The 19,995-nt window shown below is 40.0% G+C and overlaps 1 long non-coding RNA gene across 1 annotated transcript in view; it reads right to left on the bottom strand.

Annotated features, from left to right (window-relative positions):
- Positions 1 to 2,875: 2,875 nt before the first annotated feature.
- LOC110326147 overlaps positions 2,876 to 19,995 on the bottom strand; it is a 42,188-nt gene continuing 25,068 nt past the window's right edge. Inside the window, exon 3 of the long non-coding RNA XR_002380768.1 lies at positions 2,876 to 5,401. This is a non-coding gene — a long non-coding RNA (uncharacterized LOC110326147). The remainder of the gene's footprint in view (positions 5,402 to 19,995) is intronic.

Below are 19,995 nucleotides of genomic sequence, written 5' to 3'. Positions count from 1 at the left end.
GCCTGTATGTGCTGAGTCAAAACCACATCCTTTAAAAGCTTTCTGTGTTGCTAACCACTGAACCATCTCTCCAGTCCCCCACTTTCACTTTTTGCTACAGTGTGTTGTTATAATGCCACTATTTTATTATTGTTGCTGTTAAGTTCTTACCTAATTTGTCAATTTTTATCTTAGGTATATGTGTATGACATATGCAAAAGCATTCCATTCATTCGATGCCAGGCTGCTTTGAGATACTGTGGGTTGGCAACACGTGCTATAGGTTTCTGGGCTATGATTTACTTGTTTTTAGGATTCATGTAATAGAATATGTATAATTTCTAATTTATTTCTTGGATTAGAAAATTAACAAAGACCTGATCCTAACTTTAGAGCTTACAGTAGGTGTCCTATTATTTATTGTTTCGGTTAAGTACTAGGAACTTAGTTTCTTTTCTTTGGTTGTGGAGCTAACCATCTGTTGACAAGTTCAACAACAGATGAAGACACACTTTTCTTAGTAGACATCCGCCTCGTCTTCTTGTCGTCATTGACTCTCATACCATTTGGACTGATGCATTAATAATAAAGGAGACTTGTGCACACTGTCTCCTTGCAGAATATATGCCCAGATCCTTTCTGTTTCTTACAAAGATCTGTTATTCAAATAGCGCTTATACTCACGGGTGATCAGTTGCAAATATGTACAGTTCCTCTAATGCATATCTATGATCAGTTTTATTCTGGATGTAGCCAGACCACCCGAGAAGACCTCTTTGTACAGTCATGTTGCTTCTCTTCCTGAGCTGCACTTTTAGCTTGTTTTGACTATGAAAAATTGACAATTCTCTCAAGTCAGTTCAAGTCTGGAAGAACAGAGTGACAGTGGGACAGGGCTCCAGAGAATAGTTCCTCCACTGCCAGCTCCTGTGGTCCATACTCCTCTACTCCTGCCTAGCATCAGGATCATATCCCCACCTCCCTAACTCCCTCAACCCCACACCTCCTCATCCTTCCACCTCTGCTTGCTGCTGTTGTTTCAGTGATTGGTTTGGGGTTTAATTTTTGAGACAGAATCATACCATATAGCCTAGGCTAGCCTCAAAATTTATGATTGTCTGCTTTGGCTTCCCAGGGACTCAAGTGTACAAGCAGGCACTGCATATGACTGAGAAATCATTCCATGCTTCACACTATGTGTTCTTTTGTTCCTATTTATTCTCTGGGCTCCTTTTGACGATTACAAAGTGACTTTCTCTCTGTATCCTTCAGGTTCTGCTCACATTTCCAAAAATTTGCCTCCTTTTGTATACCTCTTGTATTTGAACATCCTAAAAAGCACATCTGATTGTGTCCCCTAGACTTTAGGCATCCTTTCCCAGGCAAGTTTTTAAAGTCAGATGGTGTTGCTGGCCACTAGTTAGTCTGTAAACAGTGGTTACTCCTTTTGTTGTTGTTGTTGTTGTTGTTGTTGTTGTTGTTATTGTTGTTGCTTCCAATAATCAGAGAATATTTTATTATTTAAGAGTGCTGAGTTGATCCTTTTTTTAAACTTATTTTATTAGATATTTTCTTCATTTACATTTCAAATGCTATCCCAAATGTCCCCTATACCTTCCCCCCACCCTGCTCCCCTGCCCACCCTCTCCCACTTCTTGGCCCTGGCGTTCCCCTGTATGGGGCATATAAAGCTTGCAAGACCAAGGGGCATCTCTTCCCAACAATGGCTGACTAGGCCATCTTCTGCTATATGTGCAGCTAGAGACACGAGCTCTGGGGATACTGAATAGTTCATATTGTTGTTTCACTATAGGGTTGCAGACCCCTTCAGTTCCTTGGGTAATTTCTCTAGCTCCTCCATTGGGGTCTCTGTGTTCTATCCTATAGATGACTGTGGGCATCCACTTCTATATTTGCCAGGCATTGGCATCTCACTTGATATGCACTCACTGATAAGTGGATATTAGCCCAGAAACCTAGAATATCCAAGATACAATCTCCAAAACACAAGAAAATCAAGAAGAAGGAAGACCAACACATGGATACTTCATTCTTCCCTAAAATAGGGAATAAAATACCCATGAAAGAAGTGACAGAGACAAAGTTTGGAGCTAAGACGAAAGGATGGACCATCCAGAGACTGCCCCATCCGGGGATCCATCCCATAATCAGCCACCAAACGCAGACACTATTGTAACAGTGGTTACTCTTGAGACAAGTGTCTCTCCTTTCCCCAAGCCAATTAGCTGTGGCCTTTAGTGTTAGCAACTGTGTGCAGGCATATGTGGTGGGTGTGCTTTCAACAGGGAATGAGAGGGCACAAAGCACAGCTGTTTGGGGGCAAGCCAAGTATGGCTGCTCCCTTTCCTTAGAGAAGATCCCTGATCAGGGATGAGGACTTGTCATCAGTTGTCTTAGTTTGTCTTGGGAAAAATCATGTACAAGGTATTTATTGAAGACTTGATGTTATATTTGTTCTAATTATGTGTTGGCTATGTCTCCATGTACCCTTACACAGATCTGGGGAGGATATAGGGAGGAGGGAGCGCTCAGGGCTTCTCTGTTCCTTAAAACAAGTCAGAACAACTTTGCTCATCATAGACTTCAAGTTAGTTTTACTCTTGTGCACATCAAAACTTTGGGAACAATACACTTTCAGTATGCTTGTCATCTGGCATCGTGATGGGGTTAGATGGAGTAGCCCTAGAATGTGCCCTGTCTCTCTACAATGACCATGATTTCTTTTCCTGTTTTGACTGAATTTTATCTAACCAGATCTCTTTTCTTTGTTTTTTTTGTTTGTTTGTTTGTTTGATTGATTGATCTCTCATCCATGTATCTTTTTAAACATCAAGTCTTAGTTTCAGAAGCAATCAGACACTAAAAAATGATTAAAGGGATGATTCTTTATTAACACAATTATCAATATATACTAGGCTACATTTCCATGAGAACCAGTCATATCATGTACTGATCAAATATGACCAAGTCCTAGTCTATGAGAATACTTCTAAAAACTTTGATGAACAGATGAATTATTCAGTGTTGTTGCCAAAATATCAGATGTCAAATACTACTCAGCAAATATCAAGCAAAACAGGCATTCAAAAATAAGATTATTTTGAAGAAACTATCTCTTTATAATATAATATTGGTAACAATATTGTCAGATTTCAAACTGGGATTCCTGGTAGCTACAATAACTCTGTTCTTTCTACCCCATCAGAGTTTTGAATAGCATGAAAGTGGGACTAAGTTCATAAGGCTTATGAGGGGAAAAAAAAACATGCATTACATTTTATAACCACTGAAAGAAAGACAGACCAGCACTTCTTTCTCTCTATCTTCATTGCAGCCTTGCTATTCATAATTGTAACCTGACTTTGAATGAAGTTGTATTTTCATGTTAGTGTCTTTTGAAACATGCAATTCCATAAGCATTCCATTGTGATAAAAAGCCCTTGTGTCTATCGAAACAGAGAAAACACTGTATCACAGCTACTGGTGGCTGGTCTCTGGCCACTATTTAAAGGAGACAAAAAAAAAGAGAGAGAGAGAGAGAGAAGAATTCAATATAATTCAATCAAAGACTGAGGAATACACATGCAAGAAAACAAGGCTGGATAGAAAATTGATAAAGTCAGCATTATTACTGAATGTACTGCTTTACAGTAGTCGAGAAAGGGCTAGAAAGAGTGTGTTGTGCTGGCAAGATACAGCAGCTATTTCATATGTATAACCACCGAAGTTCACATGAAGACTTAGCACACTAGGGAATCTGATGTGAGGATGTAACCTCTTGTTTCTAGGAGGATAGATAGGCAGCCAGGAATTCTTTTCATTGGTCAAGGAAGCCAAGGAATGGAATGTCACCAGTGTCCTCTGTGTCCTGTGACCTGCTCTTGTCTGTGTCCTGTACCATTTCAACATGTCATCAGGGACAACAGTGTTCAAAGGATGCATGTGAGAGAGAGCACAGCCATTCCCACTGTGCTTGCTCTTAGTCAGCCAGCTTTAAAAGCCTTCTTGTACTCAAAGATAAAAGCCCTTGACCTTTTAACTCAAAACTGAAATGTCTGATGCTTAGAACCGATAGTCTAGTGTGTCCTCTAGAGAGACTCCATTGCAGGTCCCAATGGGAGCAGTGATTTGAAACATCCTCTTGGTTTCAGATTCTTATTCTCCACGTTTTAAAGGGGAAACATCATTGAGGGTGAAATTTGGACTCATAAAACTCTGCATTAACTACATACTGGCTCTGCACTATTAAGACAAGTCCTTTGAGGCCTGGCCATCAGCTATCTTTCAGAGGGGAGGGTCTGGGCTGTTATTCCTTCTAGCCCCTGAAAGAGCCCCATCCTCTCTCCTGCAGCCCCTTTTGTCCCTAGCCCTTCTGTTTTTTTCAATGGTTGCCATGGAAGCAACCATTAACATATGAAAAGCCATACACAACACTTTTCCCTTTACCCTTTCTTCCCCCAGGACCAAAAGCCTGTTGCTAAAGCCTTGGACCTTAATATTCATGTAAAGGAGGGTGGGGTGTGAGAACAGAAATAAAATTCTATGTGAAAACACAAAGACATGTTCAATTTGCATCCTCTGGAGGCAAAATGGTCCATTCTTTTTTAAAGAGATAGAAGTTTCTTAGTTTCTGTGTTCTTATTGAGGAGTCCCCATACTATGATAGCCATAGTCACCCACTATTACTAAACTTGTTCACCAAAACATATTTGAATTCCATCACGAGTCAGAGGACAGACATGCACACTTCTTAACATACTATGTCAATAGCTTTTGCTTAATTGGGGGAGCTAATATCAATAATCAATTCTTACTTTTAAAAATAATTTTTAATTCATTTAAAATTTGACTTTGATTGTGTCAACACAAAAAAACAATTTTCCTTCTTAAAAAGAATAAAAGCTAGTTCATTCTGGATCCATTCTGAATGACCAGAAACACAGATTAAGATACCCCAAAGTCCATGTTCTAACATAGAAGCAGTTCCATGAAGTTTTATAGTTTTAGAGAAAAATGAAAGTCATAAATCAGGATAAGCTTAAAATACATTGGTGGGCATATCCAAAAGGTGGTTACAGCAAGGTTGAGGAGACTTATTTTATAGACCAAAGATGTTATCTGTTAACACTCTTATCTTTGGGTTTGGTAGAAGGTCTGTTAAATTAATAGTTTCCAAAGGTTTTTTTATCTATTAGTCACAGTATGTTGGTTCTGACACAGAGGCAGGCAAGGAATAGCTGTTGAGATTTGGGGGTACAGTTAACCGAAGATAATGTAATTAGTCTCTGGACCTGTAACATTCAAATCTCTCCATAGTCCTGAAATTTTAATCAGTCAACCAGTCTCAGCAGACACAACTTTTTACAAGTTCTCCTTCACAGTCCAGAAGAGACTCAGAATTCTCTATTGAAAGAAAAAAAAGATTTTATTAGTTATGCAGACTACAGTTCCTAAAATTATATAGTCTAGAATTGTGGTAGCTCATTTTAATAAGATATATATTTCTGTCTTTCTGTATGTTGTCAAATTAATACTATATTGTTTTCCAACCTTTTTACTGTACCCCTTTGTAACTGACTCTACAAGACTGAACTCATTGAAAAATTGAGGGTAAGAGTGCTGGGGAGAGGAAACTGTGCATAAAATTCTTGCCTGCAAACATGAAGACCTGAGTTTGATCCCAAGTACCCATGTAGAAGCTTGTTTGGAAATATGCTCTTTTTGATGGTTTGTATATGCTTGACTAAGAGAGAGTGGCATTATTAGGAGGTGTGGCAATGTTGGTGTGGGTGTGGCAATGTTGGTGTAGGTGTGGCTTTGTTGGAGGATGGGTGTCATTGTGTGGGTGGGCTTTGAGGTCCCATGCTTAAGCTCTGATCAGTGTGGAAAAGAGATCCCGCTCCTGGCTACCTTCAGAAGACAGTCTCCACCTTTGGATAAATGTGTAGAACTTTCAACTCCTCCAGCACCATGTCTGCTGTCAGGTTACCCCATACTTCCTGCCATGATGATAATGAACTGAACCTCTGAAACTGTAAGCCAGGCCCAATTAAATGTGGGGTTTTGTTTGTTTGTTTGTTTGTTTTAAATAAGACTTGCCTTGGTCATGGCATCACTTCACAGAAATGGAAATACTACAACACTCCTATTAGATTGTTGACAATTGAGGAGGTGAGACAGAAGGATCTGTAGGATTGACCTAGCCCCAAGTTCAGTAAGGGATCTTGTGTAAAAAGACAAATGTGGACAGAAGGTAAGGAAGATGACTAATGACAATGACCTCTCCTCGCTGAATGGACACACATGTATGTCACAGACAGACACACAAACACACACAGAAAGTGGGACAAGACTTATTAAAATAACAAATATCTCATAAGGCAACATTATACTTCATATGCTACAGTCATATGGACTATTCTAAAATTACCATCTACATAATATTCTGACCCAGCATATAGACAGCATTTTCTGGCTTCCAGACAGTTTTATTTTTAACCTTGTCCATAGCTGTTCATGCTCATGACTCTTTAATCTAGCAAGTAGGGCCTTGTACTAAGAGATTTATTAATAGCAGAAGCAATCATAGTAGTTAAGATAGAACATTTCCCATTTGGGGCCTACAGTAGTCAACTGTCTAAGTTCTTCCAAGCAGAGAAATTCTGGTGAACATCCTTCTGCCTATGATTGACCACAGTGATTTGGACAATACACATGAGTATCTACAGATGGAGTTCCTCAGAACTCATTTGGTTGTTAATGGAAACAACCCATTTTAACAAATGAGCAAGAATACAAAGGAAGAGAAGTATTGACTCTTGGAATTGAAAGACATTGAAGACAATGGATTTAGGCATTAGTGAATTAGTAGGTCAATGGATACCCAGGATGTACCATCTGCCCTCTTCTTTTTTACTTCCCTGCCTCTCTTCATCATCTATCCCATTTCTCATAGTAGGGCCACTTTCTACTCTAACACTGAGGACTCCCTTTGAGTATTCCAGAAAAGTACCTAAAGAAAATTCCAGATACACATGCTCTCTGTTTAATCACCCTCTGAAAAAAGTCACCATATTTTTTTGGTTCCCCTGTACTATCATCAAGAAAAGATATTAACCAGTCTGGCTTGGCCAAATGCCTAATTTTGTTTATCTCCTTAGTCAGGGGTAGTTACCCAGGTTTTTTTCCCCCATCTTATTCTGTATCTCAGGGTTCAATGCTTATTACACAATGAGATAAGAAAGCTGCCAAAGGTGACTACAGAGAAGAGTTACCCATATTTCACATAGGCCTCTATTCTTCCATGCCTGAAGTTAAGCAAAGTTCGTGTTAAACCAGGGTTTCTAATAACCAACTTCCTTAATTATCTATACTAGTGAAGGTAGTAGAGGATATCTATTATCATAAAAAATATAATATTTAAATGTGCCTCATATGAAATTTTATCTTGTATCTATGCAATGTACATCCTGGAAAAACTGGAATAGGAAATGATGCACAGATAGAGGCCAATTGTATTGAAACCAAGAGTTTTCAAAATAAGCATCAGTCAGTCAAGATATATTTATTTATTTCCCATGTAATCCAATTATGCCTTTAGATCCTGGGGGGAGAGAGAGAAGGGGAGAGAGAAAGAGGTAGAGAGAGAGAGACATTGTCAGAGAGACTAGATGACAGAAGTAACAGCCAATAATTCCATATCACAGAGCCTGGGAATAAATGAGAAATAGAATTGATTCTTGTCCACCAATACAATCAGTAAGAAATTGATAATGTCACGCACCTCCCAAATAATAGAAGCCTTGAGCCTCAGGGATGCCTTTCCCTTCCTGCTACTCATTAACATCCCTAGATCCTGTGATAGCCTGTACACCCCTTGGTATTAGGTGAAAGATATTGGATTCAGGGACTGGCATAAGGCATCTTGGAACCCAAGGCTTGTCCTTGATGCCATGTTAGCATTCAAGTTAAAACAACTCAAGTGCTGCTATGATTTTTTTAGACCATCAGGAGTTCCCTGAAGCCTCCACTCCTCATTCCTATAATTTTCATTATCAAGCAACTGGGTAGGCTGCAAGCTTATCTCCAGTTTGTGACACTCTGGAAACCTCCCAGTCACCACACAAAAGGTATGGAAAAAAAGGAATATGAAAAATCTAAAATCTCCCCAGGATAAATCCATAAGTAATTTAATTTATCCAAAAGTTCTGTGCAAACTGACAAGAGCTATTGTAACTAGGACCGTCATTGGGCCTTAAAACGTATCTGTAGTCTTGATTCTCAGCAATCACTTCCCTTTCAGGTTGTTTTGATCAGTAAATGACCCACTGACAATCACACACCACTCCATTTACTTTTAAACCACAGTGTTGGCTTTGAAACTCTGGTCTAAAGCAGTTTGTTCAACAAGCCTCAAGACATCGCTGTTCTTACTAGATTATATTTCACAAATGCTGGTTATCATAAACTCATACTTCTCTTGATAAATTAAGAGCTTTCCTACAAAATGCTCTGTAATGTGTTAAGGAAAGACTCCTTTATAACTAGATAACCTTCCATTTTCCTTCTTCAAACATAGCTCCAAGAGGATGGCTCAGTAGGAAATGTACCTGCCAACAAGTTAGATGACATGAATCCAATCCCTGGACCTCATATGATGGAAGGAGAGAATTGACTCCCACCACCTGGCCTTTGACCACCATGTATGTACTGTACCATGCAAGTCCACATACAAATAATTTAAAAAAAATAAGTAACAAACTCTTACATTGGATTTTAGTGCATTTCCACCAGAAGCCATCTCTTTTTAAGACTAACCTACTTTGATCTAACTTTAACTTTAAATTCTACCAATATTTGGACAAAATCAGTAGATAATCTGCAATCACCTGAGCATCTGTTACATGCTTAGCTACAACAAAAATATTGAGGGAAATAAAGTGGAAGAGAGATAATTTTTTTCTCTTGAAATATATAGTCTTTCCAAAGACACATTGCTTACATAGGTAAAGTATTTTTTAAAAAGCATACTAAATGGGAGACTTGCTAACATATGGCTTAGATAAAAGTTGAGCCCCTCACTTTGAATTACCATTATAGAAAATTCAGTGTGTATGATATAGTTAGGTTCTGGGGATACTACAAAGATTAAAACCCCCTCACATGGCTCAATACTCAATGGGTAAAGCAAATGCAGGTAATACAGATAATTGCCCCCGTGAGTCACAAGCACACATTCTGAGGGTATAACTATAGGAACACAGATCAGGGTTCTTAAATCATGCAAGAATAAGGCTTCTCAACCTCAGTACAGGTTAGATGGTGTAAATCATTTGATGTTGTGATTATCCTGTGCACTGAAGGGTATTGTTTAGAGTCCCTTTTAGAGTCTGCCTACTACATTCAGGTTAGCAACATCACCACCACCACCACCACCACCACCACCACCACCACCACCACCACCACCACACAAGCTATGCTAATGCAAAATGTCCACAGGCATTACCAAAAGTTCCTGGGGGTTCAAATAGGTGGAGGATCATTGCTTCAAAAGGCTTCAGGACAGTGTTAAAGAAAAAGAGAAGCTTGCCACACTACTGATGTGATTCAGGTGGGGGCTGAGGAGCAGGGGCGGGTAGAGAGATGAGAATCAGAGGATGTGATAGCTGCATCATGTGTCTAATTAGCTCCTGTTGCATTGCAGAAATGCAGAGGCAATAAATAATATCCATGCATATTTACTGAAGAATGGGAGTATGGATGGAGGGTTCTGAGCATGCTGAAATCTACTGGGCTTGGTAGAGTTTCCTAGGTAAGATGGGATGCCAACCTACAACCAGTAAGTACTACACTAGTATATATGGAAAGTATCCTCATGAGATCTTAGCAAAGAGGATCTGAAATCTCTAAGGCTCTAACAACAATTGTGATTTATTTCATCATTCTAAATAAGAATTCCCTTTGAAACTACATTTGTATTCTTCATCATAAAGAGAATCTTCTAACTGTTCAACAATCCTTCCCAGAACCTAAACATGTCCTGCTGGGAAGAGATTCTGAATAAATCACTTTGCCATGTCAAGGTCACTCTTGACCTAGGCTTTGAATAGAAGCCTCTCCTGCTGGGGAGAAAAGAAATTGTGTTCTAAGTGTGGGAGTTTTGTCTCTGAAATGATTCACTTGTATATGTACCCAGAAACAGGCTTGGAAAAAATGGATATGCCTTGTGATTTTCTGATTTCACATTGTTGAATTCATAGAGGACATAGTCCATGCACGAGATTTTAAGTTTCCCCTGCATTTACCAGCCTGCATTTACCTAGCTTTGAATGAGAACAATGAATCAATGAAAGGAAGCACTTCTAAATTCATGTCCTAATTGGCAGGTAGACTTCCAAACCAGCAAGCCACTTACTAGCCCTAGAAGTAAATGTTCTAATTCTCCTCTGTCTAGATCTGGACTCGGTAGTTCATTTTGTACATTGCATTTTCTGTAAAGTTAAGCAGAGTTTCATTTCTAAGTTTGTTGGCATGTGTTAGCACTGCTGAATAGCTCAATCCACATCTTTCAGAAATGTTAGGAAAGCTTATCTGAGAAACTGTAGATTCAGCATTGAAAAACTTGTCATCGTTGAACTTTTATAGGACACAGTACACACACAAGACTTTAAGTTTGCCCTGTATTTACCAGGCCTTGAGTGAGAGCAATGAGTCAGTGATTTGAGTCCCAGATCTGCCCTCTTCCATTCAAGTCAACTGATAGGGTCTAACATGATGTTCGATTTAAGGGATTTCTGGGAGTTATGACGAGGTCAGTGGATAGGTAGAGTAGATGAGAATTCAAGGGCTAGTGTTTGTTTGAATGGTGTTTGTAATGGTTTCTGAGAGCTAACTACTTTGACTTTCATCATACATAGAGCCTAATGGAAAAGCCAGTCAAGAGTCTGTCTCCAACTGTCCCCATCTCACTGACTGCTCAAGCCAACTACAGATGCTTTTGTTAGCTATAGGCCACCAGCACTGCTGATCTGCCAGTAAGAATTTCTTGAGTTACCTCAGCTTTGAGTTTCTTGTAGTAGCCACAAAGGTTTGATCTCTTTCACTCTTTCACACACACACACACACACACACACACACACACGTACACACAAAATCACTGGGAGAAGCAGTTGTCCTTATATATATCTGGCTCCCAGGTAATGTGTGTACAGAGTTGAGGAGCGATTCCCCAAGGGAAGTTACAACTCAGCCTGAGGTGAGGGTCACCATAGCTAGTTATATTTTTTGAGTCATGAAGGATGTAGAGTAGCTTTTTCTCTTGTGCCTGAATATGCAGAAAAGTATGGCAAGTGTCCATGGTTTGTGTTTTTAACAAAAGATCCACATGATGCATACCAGGCAAGAGAACTGTGTGACCGCTTTCTGACCAGCCTTCATGGGCATTCTTGCATGCTACCTCTCCTAGTGGGAGTCAAAAGGGATGAATTAGTTTCTGGCTCATTCCTAAATGGGTTCTGTGTAATCAGAACTCTGCTGTTCCTTTCTCACCCATCTGGGCACAGCTACCAGGACCTTGTGAGATCGTTTTTCCTGGGCCAGTCCACCTATAAGAGTACAAACGGGACTTATTTCTCCACTTCTTGGCCAATATGAGATCTAGGGATAGTGATTAGAGGAGCTGGGAATGAGTTGTACGACAGTGTCACACATGCATGTTTGGCTCCAAATATGGCAGGAAGAGGGCAGGCTATTAGAAGAGGCCATACCTAGAACCAAAGACCAAGAAAGGAGAGGCCAGATCTCTCTAGAGAACAACTCCCAGAATGCAACACTAAGGCATCAGGAAACATATGACCCAGCCTGTAGATTACTGATGAAATCAGTATGTTTGTTATGAGAGGATTCTTCTCTTCATCTAAGGATTTTCAATGTTACATCATAGCTCTTCAGTATTTAAGCTTACAGCATGTGGTCCCTCATTTCACACCTGCCTTAGGCCCCCATGTGCATTCAGTGAAGGCCTAGATCACATGACTTTGCCTCCTGTTCCTCTCAGATATTTTCTTACTTGAAATTAACCACCATGGATGCTTTCCAAAGCATTTTGAAGGCCCTGAGAATGTGCTCCAGTCAAAAAATACTGTCTGCTTTTATTTTACAGCAGGGTTTGTTAACTCTGGGTCCAGCCAAATTCCTCTAGGTTCCCATTGTGCCTTTGGCCTTCTCAGCCAGTACCTAATGGGATAATGAGTCTGTGCCCATGCAATAAGAGGGGGGAGCTGAGGGAAGTGTAATCAACCAAATCAGGAAGGGCATAGGCTCAGGGCAGAAGGCTTCTGCTCCTTTGAATTCATTTTTTTGCTGAACTTGATTTCAGAGAGCATTTTTGGGTTTTTTGTTTTGTTTTGTTTTGTTTTTCGTTTTGGCAACAAGAAATAAAAGGAACGGTCTCTGTTTTTCTCTTGTGAAATGTGGATCATGATAATGACCCTGGTCTCACAGGATCACTGTAAGCAGTATCTCAGAGACCAGGGCCTGTTTATAGCACACATATTAAAATGGGTAAGAGATTGTCACTTCTCTCTAACTCGTTACTCTTCCAGGATTTATTGGGGTTTTAGAAAGGATACATGGGTGTGTTTTAGGAGGAAAGGAAAGTGGTGAGCGTTAGGCCCATGAAAAGACTGAATTCATACTTTATAAGTGTGGCACCAGTGTCAATGTTACTTCATGATCCAGTCAGAATCAGACAATAAGAATCTTGGAGCCAAACAAGAGTTATTTGCAAGCAATGAGCTTTCCTAGCAAATTAAACAGTCACCTTCACAAGAATGTTCTGGAATCTAGGCAAAAACTATGAGGACCACCAAAAAGGTATCCAGAGTGACCAATGGCAGCTATTGTCCCCTGAATGTCGACGGAACATACTTCTCCACAAGAGGAGACAAATGACCCTAAAACCAAGTTACTAGGGAATGTCCCGAAGGTCCCTGCCCAATTGGGGGCCTCATCCTGAACTGAGACAGCCAAAGCTACCTCTGTCACTTCACTGAGAGCAGGTAGGCAACATAGAAGGCCTGCTTGCTTGTATTATGAAATCCAAGGATGGGGTTTCCTTAGCATAGAGAAGAAGAGTCATCCTTTCACACCTGCAGCCTTTGCTGTTGGCTGACAATATGTACCATGCTAATTGGCTTCCAGATGTCTCTTTCAGAAGGGAAAAATATAGACTCAGGTTGGGCCAAAACCCAGTGTCATGAGTGTGGACTGTGGACTTAGGATCCTTTCTGTTCTCCTTCATTTTGTGGTGAGTAGTGGACCAGGTGCCAGATGGGTCATCCCTCACACAGACTATCGTCAAAGCACTATATGTTCCACAGATGCACCCCTACATAACAGTTACTGAAGATAGAACAATGACAAACATAGTGTGGAGCAGCTTAGAATACTTTGCGATCGGGAAAGAAATTAAACAGTATTCACTCTTTACCACATAGGCCTATCCAGAGTATCCTAATGGGGTACACAAATTTGGAGTTACTGACCTATTGAATGATTCTGCCATTTCCCCACCCTCCAAAGAAGCCTGAGCCAAGAGATATTTTACACACTGGAACAAGCAAGACAGAAAATGCTCTCCCTTTGCAGACTGGTTCTTCCACTTGCTAGCCATGTGATCATGGCTCGGATATTTAATCACTGTGCATCTCAGTTTCCTCACATATATAATAGAGCTAATAATAGCCACAACGCATAACCATTACACAGATGAAATTAAATAACTCTTGATAGTTGTCCAGTATGTGAAAGTTTCCATGAATAGGCAGAGAACATGCTGTTTGGAAGAACCCACCCTTCCTTGCCTCATGTCCAGTTCCTGGCTCAACAGGAACACCTGTGGTGGCTTCTATCTCTGAACCATGTTACTGCTTCCCTCCCTCCCAGTGAGGTAGTCTAGTCATTCCCATGGCAAATACTAGTGTCAGAATCTATGTTTAGAGAACATAACTTCAAAAAGCAGTATGAGAGGCTCCTCCTCTCCACCTCCCCACCATCTCTCATGCCTGCCATGCATGGTAAGAAACAGACTCAGGGAATATTGTTTGGGAAAAGAGGGGAGTACAGTTTATACAGGTGGTGACTGGCCCATCTTCAAAAATAAAATATTTTAAAGGCCATTTAATGGCCCCTCCCACTTTATCTCCTCTGAAGGTGAATGGCTGGATGTGGCCAAAGGGTTTTTCTCAAAGACCAGGGCCCTTGTTGACTTCAAAGTTACTCTAAACCCAGCACCCCTACTTTTAAATGCCATGCATACTTCTCTGTTGAGATGCACCCCAATCCCTCTCCATCTATGTTCATATCTTACCTAGAATGTAGCCTAGATCTGTGATGCCACATAACACTTGTGGTTATCACAGAGCCCAATTATCACTGACATTATGCAATGGTGTTTTTAAATTTCTTGATGCTCTAATGACTGATAGCATACTTTGGCACACTGTTCAGCCTGATCTCATCCAGAACTTCTCAGACTCCACAAATGAAGTACATGAATAATATGAATGGCATTTGGTACTCAATGGCATGTGCACCTCTTGCATAATGGAGGTAAGTGGACAGGGAGGGAGGGTGAAGGGAAGACCTTAGACAGAGAGTCAAGACCATTGGAACAAGAAATGGGTAGCACAGAAATGTTCAATCAGTCCTCATCTCCTCACAGGAGTGGGGAAGTCGCATCTATTCTTTCCTTTATCTAGCTTATGGATCTTCTGAAATGACTGGCGGGTGGCTGAAGACAAACTCCATCCTTCTTAGCTGGAACCAAGTATCATTTTGCAAGCATGGACCAGAGGTTTGCTGCCGACAGTAAGATATGTTGATGGAAGCAACTTCCACAGGTGTCACTGGACAAAGCAACACATCAGAGGAGTTGGAACAGAATGGAGGGTGGCCTAGAAGGCTCCTGTGCTTTTGGCCCAGGAAGAGGTTGCCATTATGCAGATGAAAGACTTGCTTTGTTAAAGCTTTGTCTGGCATGCACAGATGCCTTCTAAACCCTTAATCCAGTTTCTGAGAGCAACTAGAGCATTCACCATCATTATTTAAAGCAAACAGAAACTAAAACCAGCAAAGGAGTATTAATCCCTTATGTCTTTGGGCATTGTGCTTTTCCTAGGGAATAAAATAAGCATCTCAAGCAATGATTCTCAGAAAACTACAGCAGCCTCGGCCAAATATAAGACCCGAGGGAGAACTGGAGTCTAATACCACAATGTCCAGGCTTATTCAAGGCGCCCCTGCCACCCTGTCCTACACCTGTGAAGACTCTATCATAGCACTTGAGAAAGTCTTATTATTTCCAATATGGACATATGACTCACAAAACCATATTAATCATAGAGCTCTCAGTTTGGCATCTACCACTATGCTATAAAGGTCACTAAAATGTCATGGGAATCAATGTACGTTGAACTCATTCCCAGTACTCCTTGTGAGAACGATAGCTTCTTACCAGGACCAAAAAACAGAGCAGCTGAATGCCATTGGAAATAGCAGTGGCTCTCAACTGAAGACCACAGTCCCTGGTAGTGACCTTCTGACGATGAGAAGTGTTCCGCTCGGTACCCCTTGTAGTAGTTCTTTCTACAGTTATCTACCATTTGCCAGTTACTGGACCTGCAACAAACTAAGTCTTTGGAATCTTGCAGGAGAAAATAGCCAAGAGGAAGCACAGGAAGGCATTTTTGTCAACAGAACATTCTTAATGGGTACTGAAAATGAATAGTTAGAAACTGGTGTATATGTAAATTTTTGTGGAGATGAATGTTGGGCTAATAATTTTTTGAAACTGCCAGTTTGGAGAGATATCAAATCATCTTATCACCACCACCCCCTTCCCTTTATATCTTAGCCATTGCTGGGAAAATTTCAGGAAAAAATATTTCTCTTCTAGAATAAATAACTGAAGGTCTCCTAAAGTTGTTCATGAGCTTAATATGGCAGACTCACTGTACTAGAGAGAGTGAAACATATATCCTTCAGAGAAGTCTAATTTAGAACAGTAAATAGAGGAACTGAACAGAGTCCACTTTCCCCAGAAGTCTTAATTACTAAATCAATATAATTATATGATCAATTAAATTGATTGTGGATCAGCTTAAGTGGTTCAAAATAAATAAATAAAACTCATTGATTCTTTCTTCTAAGTAGAACTGCATATGAAGCAACAAGTATTTCTAAGTATTTAACACTTTTTTTTAACTGTCTTAATCAACTTTCCCCTTGACTAAACATCTCAAACACAAATACTATTTTGTACATAAAACATTAATTTGTTAGTGACCCTCAAGGTTATTTTAAAATTTTTCCAAAGTCATTTCCAACTTTGATATCTGGTGTGCCCCTTAAAACTCCATATCCCGCTCCACACCTATTACGTCAATCACAGATCTTCTAACTGGCCCCTCGTTACCTCTTTGAGCTCATCTCTTGGTACTTTTGAGCCTGAGAACATACTAGCTCCTACTGCCAAAAACCACTAAACACATAGCTGCCTGGGGGCCTTTGTACTTGTCTTTCATGCCTAAGAGATCTCATCCTTAGATATGGTCCATCACATACCATCACATCATTCTGGTTTCTGTTAAATGACTCAAGACCAAAAAGGTGTGTCTGTAAAAAAAAAAAAAAAAGCTTATTCTACAATTTTATGCCTCTAACTCTTCCCTTATTACCCTGTTTGCTTTCCTTCACATAATCATTGATACATTGTATATTCTAGATGATACATATTGGACAACTATCTTATGCTTTACACAGAAAAAAATATTATGGAAAAATAGAGAAAAAGAACAAGAAAGACACCATCTCCCCTAATGTATTTTAAGTCTTTCCAAAGAGAAAATATTTACATAAGTGAATTATTTCAAAGCAAAATAATATTTGATGAATTTGCTGGCTGTAGTTCATGAGAGTAGAAGGTTCTAAACTTCCAGTGAACAAAACGTCACCTACTGAGGGATGAACTGAGTTAGGGTTTGAAGATGCTGCTGTGCTAAGTCTTTGTTCTCTATGTTGTTTTACCCCCAACCCCAACAACAGGTGAACATTTATTCAGTGAATCAGCATCAGTGAGCATTTCCATGTGACAGATCAATTTTCTTCCCCCAAAATGCTGATTGGTTTCTGGGGTTCTTGTGAATGAATGGTTTTTGATGCCAGGTGATACACTGACTTTATGGCTTTCAGCTTGATTAATGATGCAGCGGGTTCTCACCTGGTCCACGTGGAGATGCTTCACTGTCTAGCCTCAGCATTCCCAGGCAGAGCTTCTGACTATACCACAGCCTTTGTCATAATACTCTGATATAGTAATAGATTTTTTCCTTACTATAATATCCATAAAAAGGTCTTTTTCTCAGGCTGGGTATGTTGCTATACTCCTGCACCCTCAATACAGTTATTACAAGGTAGGAAAGGAGGATCCAGAGTTCCAGGTTATTTTCAGCTACTTAGCAACCTTAAAGCTTGCTTAGGTAACATAAGAACATGGGACTCCAGCTCTCTTGGCACAAGGTGAAGTATTTCCAAGTATCTCTAGCCAGTGACTTTTCCTGTGAGCACCTTGAGTCTCTGTACTCCCATGTGTTTTCATAACAAAGTATCTAACCTAAGCAAGCTTGGAAGCAGACATGAAGCTAACTAATTTTGTATATGAACACAAACAGTTTGGGCTTTGTCCAAGACTGACCAAGATGTAGGACAGTTCCTATGCTGTCAAACATGATTAACCATCCCAAAGGGGAAGTTAATTACACAACTCTCCATACAGTGAGGAGAGGGAAGCAGTTATGGGAAATGGGAGAAAGACAGTTCTCTCGGTTCTAGGGAGTGTCGATAGCTGATACGGAAGATTACACTGGAACAAAGATTGCATTGCAGGCTTATGCCATTTGTGCCCCACTTGTAGAACATTATTATAAACTAGTGCTATTGTCTTGGTGGACAATGGAAGGTTTTATTTCAGCATTGTGTACTGAATGCCTGCATGGTCTCTTTCTTCTCTCCTCCAGATGCAGGGAGATATTCAGTGTCAAGTTTCTAAAAGAGCCATGTAAAAAAGAAGAGGTCTGAGCATTTCCCTCCCCCAGCCTCATGTGAGCTTTCCAAGGCCACTAATTCCTGTTGTTTGCAATGCAAGAGATCACTGCATTACTGTATAACAATCCTGGACAACTCTACACGAACAAGAATGAATACTAACATAGATCTCAAAGGCATGACTCCTGGTTCAGGTGCATGAAGAGAGAGCCCAATCCAGGTAATTTAAGAGGGAAAACCATATTAAATTGAAATTCTCCAAACATTCTACTTTTAGTTAAAAATCCCTTATTTTTCTCAGTCTTGCCTTGTTCTAATTCCAGCCCTTTACATGAATATTCTGAAGTTCTATATACCTAGAATGACACACATACATGAGGCACGGCCTCTGCATTTATTATAATCATTTTAATATAAGCACCAATTATCACATCATCCACTGGGACCTATGTTCTATAGCATTGCCATAATTCACAGTCACCTAAACTCTTGTGTTCTAGCCAGCATCGTGTTCTCTTCCAAGCATTGAATCAAAGACTATCCTTATTAAATAAAAAGTCCCTCACAAGTAGCCAGTCAGAATTCACTCAACACAAAGTTAAGAATAAACACGATTCTTTTGTTTCTTTACTTGGACAAAAAGACAAAAATATGCCAGGTAATGCCTGACAACAATTCAATGTCACTGTCCTAAAGTCCCTATACTATCTGTACCAGCTTCGACAATTAAGGGACATTGATAATAGCTCAGTCTTAACTTTTTCCAGTTAGCCTGTTCATCACGTTTGCCCTGATTAAACCACTTGACTGTGATATAACTGCCATGAAAGCTACATCAATCCACTTCTTTCTGAAGAAAATTGGTTTGAGTAACTGCTTCATCGTATTCAATTCTTTGTGTCATAGTTTCCCATTGTTAAACCAGAGATGCCTCATGGGTCCAGGGGCCTGATGAGAGTTGAGGAAGAGCATCCATAGGCTCTCAGCTCTTGAGAAATACAGGTCCTGGAAGTCTGGAAAGAGAATCTGGAAGCATATTGGATGCAGGAGTGTGATACCCAATGCTGTTAGACAAAAACCATTCTATTTAACTGAGTAAATTTCATGTTTACAGGTAATGAAATAACTGCTGTAATATTACCAGCTAAACATTTTGGAAGGCTTTGTATAAGCAGGACTGATTTTATTGGTCTCATTAATTAAGACAAATTTAATTCTCTGAGAAAATTAATACTATGCTCCTGAGTCATAGCTCTTCCCTCCTCTACACCTTTCTTTTTTTCAGTCTCCCTGGTTATTGCACTGAACCACCATTGGTTATTGCACTGGTTATTACATTGAACCACCATTCTTCTAACAATAACTTCCCAAGTGGCCTGGCTCCCTCTGATGCCCCTCCCTCTCTAATTAGTTATGTAAATGGTCCCCACCCCCATATTCCTTAGATTCCACACTGGTTGCCAAGGTCTGCTCAAAAGCCTTGATAGACTTGTCTCACCTATAAAGTTGGGAACAAACTCCTAACCCACAATTTGTCTTCTGAATACTCCTCCATCTCAAATCTTCCTGCTTCCTAGATCAAGGCTGAACTGTAAATGAAATGTAGACTGCTTTCTAGTGTAGACACATTATGAACTCCATGTGGTTTCCACTGTACCTGCACAGCCTAGTGCTGCCCCCACTGCTCATGACCAAAAGGAAGTGCATCTTTCAGCTCCAGAAATTATCCTAACTATTGTCAGAAACCTTCCAGGTTTCTGATTTTTTTTTTCTCCTTTTTTTCAGACTTCTTTTTTTTTTACTTATTTTATTAGATATTTTCTTCATTTACATTTTAAATGCTATCCCGAATGTCCCCTATACCCTCCCCCCACCCTGCTCCCCTGCCCACCC

Source organism: Mus pahari, chromosome 9 (genome assembly GCF_900095145.1).
Source record: "Mus pahari chromosome 9, PAHARI_EIJ_v1.1, whole genome shotgun sequence".
NCBI classification, from domain to species: domain Eukaryota; kingdom Metazoa; phylum Chordata; class Mammalia; order Rodentia; family Muridae; genus Mus; species Mus pahari.
This window is presented reverse-complemented; position numbering and strand designations above follow the sequence as displayed.